We start from the raw sequence: 4,130 nt of genomic DNA on the forward strand, positions 1-4,130 counted from the left end.
TTGGTGATTTTGGAATTCATCTCGTTTGGATAAAAACTCAATTATTTGATTGAAAAATTAATTATTTTGTTAAAAATGTAACTATTTTGTAAAAAAAGTCCTATTTTCTCTAATTGAAAATTTAACTATTTGGTTGAAAGTTTAACTATTTCATTGAAAACTCATATTTTTCGCTTAAGAAATTCAACTTTTTGTGGATAATTCGTCTTTTTGACTTTAAAATTAAATAATTTCGTTGAAAATTAATGATTTATCTTCATCTGAAAATGTAACTATTATAGGATTGATTAAAAATTAATCGTATACATTGGGTAAGTTTGAAAATCGTTTTTTTTGTATAGAACATTAATCTTCTTGGTCACAAATTCACCTTTTCCCTTGAAAATTTAACAATTTTGTTGAAAATTCGTTTTTTTCCTTGTTCCATTCAATTTTTTATCACAGCTTTTATCTGGAAATTGAACTATTCCATTTTTGGTTAAACTGTATCCTGTAAATTGTATTATTTAAAACACCAATTATTTGTTTGAAAATTAATTTATTTGTTTTCGATTATGATTGAAATATTATTTCAGTCTACAATTTTTTATTTTTAACCCATTCAATTTGAAATTTTTTAATTAAAAGAAGAAAATTTCGTTAATTATCAGCAATATTTAACCGTTCATTTAAAACAATCCATTGCAAACAACTGTTAAAAATTATACAAATTTGAACAGAATGGTTCGAAAAAGAAAGCCTTGTATTGTTAAATTTGTAATGAGCAGAATTTTAAGTTTAAACGCTACAATTTTAATTTAAAAAAAGATTCAGAATTAATTTAAAACTTGAAATTATTTCAAATAATTTGAAACACGATTTAGACTTTTGCAGATTTTAAAAAAATAAGCTTTTTGAAAATTGTACAGTATTTGAAAAGAATAACGAAAATTGTTGTGATTGCTAAAAACATTGAAAATGATTTTTCATTTTGACAAATAAATTTTAAGTGAGTATTTGAAAACATTTTAAAAATTAAAAAAAAAGAATCCGGAAGATTTTAAGGAAATTTTTTTATATTGCAGTTTTTTTAATTTTAGGAAACAATCTAATTAATAAAATATATCAATTTTCAACCGAAAAGTTTACTTTATAACAAATTAAATTAATTTTCTATAAAATAATTGGTGTTTTACCTAATACAATGTACAGGATAAAGTTTCAACCAAAAATTGAATAGTTCTATTTCCAGATAAAAACGATTAATTTTTTATCAATCCTAGAATAGTTATAATTTCACATAAAAAAGAATAGTTTTTAATGGAAAAAATAAATTTGTAATAAAGTTGTTAAATTCTCAACCAATAACATGAATTTTCGACCAAGTAAATTAATGATATACCAAAAAAGACAAATTTAAAAAAAATCCATTAATGTTCAACGAAATTATTTAATTTAAAGTCAATAAAACGAATTATCTACCAAAAGTTGATTTTTTCAGCGAAAAATATGAGTTTTCCATCAAAGAGTTAAACTTTCAACCAAATAGTTAAATTTTTAACCATAATTATAAAACCTTATTGAAAATAACAGTATTTTTTTTACAAAGTAATTCAACTCTTAGTGAAATAATCGACTTTTAAGCCCAAGAAGATGTACAGTTCATATTTCAACCAAACAATTGCATTTTTGACCAAAAATGATACATTTTCAACAAAAAAGATTAGATTTCTACCAAACAAGGTCAATCCAACAAAATATATGAACTTTCAACAAAATTTTTTAATTCTAAAGTCAAAAAGAGTAGCATCTACAAACAAGCTGAATTTTTAACCCAAAAATATAATTTTTCAACCAAAATTTAAATTGTCGACCAAATAGTTTAACTTTCTATCAAATTGTTGACTTTTAACGCCCAAAGATGCAATTTTAACAAAAAAGTAAAATTTTTAACAAAAAATTTAAGTTGGAGGCAAATAGTTGAATTTTGAACTATAATTATGAATCCTCAATAAGAAAAAATTTATTTTTTTACTAAGTACTTCAAGTGTAAGTGAAAGTTAAACTATTTGGTCGACAATTAAAATTTTGGTTGAAAAATCATATTTTTGGGTTAAAAATTCAGCTTTTTTGTAGATGATACTCTTTTTGACTATAAAATTAAATAATTTTGTTGAAAGTTCATATATTTTGTTGGAAATTGACCTTGTTTGGTAGAAATTTAATCATTTTGGTTGAAAATGTATCATTTTTGGTAAAAAATGCAATTGTTTGGTTGAAATATGAACTGTACATCTTCTTGGACTTAAAAGTCGATTATTTCACTAAGAGTTGAATTACTTTGCAAAAAAATACTGTTATTTTCAACAATGTTTTATAATTATGGTTAAAAATTTAACTATTTGGTTGAAAGTTTAACTCTTTGATTGAAAACTCATATTTTTCGCTGAAAAAATCAACTTTTGGTAGATAATTCGTTTTATTGACTTTAAATTAAATAATTTCGTTGAAAATTAATGGATTTTTTTTTTAATTTGTCTTTTTCGGTATATCATTAATTTACTTGGTCGAAAATTCATGTTATTGGTTGAGAATTTAACAACTTTATTACAAATTTATTTTTTCCATTAAAAATTATTCTTTTTTATGTGAAACTGTAACTATTCTAGGATTGATAAAAAATTAATCGTTTTTATCTGGAAATAGAACTATTCAATTTTTGGTTGAAACTTTATCCTGTACATTGTATTAGGTAAAACACCAATTATTTTATAGAAAATTAATTTAATTTGTTAAAAAGTAAACTTTTCGGTTGAAAATTGATATATTTTATTAATTAGATTGTTTCCTAAAATTAAAAAAACTGCAAAATAAAAAAATTTCCTTAAAATTTTCCGGATTCTTTTTTTTTTAATTTTTAAAATGTTTTGAAATAATGACTTAACATTTATTTGTCAAAATAAAAAATTATTTTCAATGTTCTTAGCAATGACAAAAATTTTTGTTATTCTTTTTAAATACTGTACAATTCTCAAAAAGCTTTTTTTTAAATCTGCAAAAGTCTAAATCGTGTTTCAAATTATTTGAAATAATTTCAAGTTTGAAATTAATTCTGAATCTTTTTTTAAAATTAAAATTGTAGCGTTTAAACTTAAAATTCAGCTCATTACAAATTTAACAATTCAAGCCTTTCTTTTTAGAACCATTCTCTTCAAATTTGTATAGTTTTAACAGTTGTTTGTAATGGATTGTTTTAAATGAACGGTCAAATATTGCTGATCATTAACGAAATTTACTTCTTTTCATTAAAAAATTTCAAATTGAATTGGTTAAAAATAAAAATTTTTAGACTGATATAATATTTCAATCATAATCGAAAACAAATAAATTAATTTTCTAACAAATAATTGGTGTTTTAACTAATACAATTTACAGGATACAGTTTAACCAAGAATGGAATAGTTCAATTTCCAGATAAAAGCTGTCATAAAAAATTGAATTGAACAAGGAAAAAACGAATTTTCAACAAAATTGTTAAATTTTCAAGGGAAAAGGTGAATTTTTGGCCAAGAAGATTAATGTTCTAGAAAAAAAACGATTTTCAAACTTACCCAATATATACGATTAATTTTTAATCAATTCTATAATAGTTACATTTTCAGATAAAGATAAATCATTTTTAACGGAAAAAATTTATTTTCAACAAAGTCGTTGAATTGTCAACCAGTAACATGAATTTTCGACCAAGAAAATTAATGATCTACAAAAAAAGACAAATTTCAAACAAAATACATGAATTTTCAACGAAATTATTTAATTTTTAAGTCAAAAAGACGAATTATCCACAAAAAGTTTAATTTCTTAAGCGAAAAATATGAGTTTTCAATGAAAGAGTTAAACTTTCAACCAAATAGTTAAATTTTCAACTATAATTATAAAACCGCGTTAAAAAAAAGTCTTTTTTTACAAAGTAGTCCAACTCTTAGTGAAATAATCGACTTTTAAACCCAAGAAGATGTACTGTTCAAAATAATTAATTTTTCAATCAAATAATTGAGTTTTTATCCAAACGAGATGAATTCCAAAATCACCAATTTCTTTCATTTCTTTCAAATGCGGATAAAGATTTAAATAAGACTATTATAATATAA

This window comes from Belonocnema kinseyi, chromosome 3 (genome assembly GCF_010883055.1).
Source record: "Belonocnema kinseyi isolate 2016_QV_RU_SX_M_011 chromosome 3, B_treatae_v1, whole genome shotgun sequence".
NCBI classification, from domain to species: Eukaryota; Metazoa; Arthropoda; class Insecta; order Hymenoptera; family Cynipidae; genus Belonocnema; species Belonocnema kinseyi.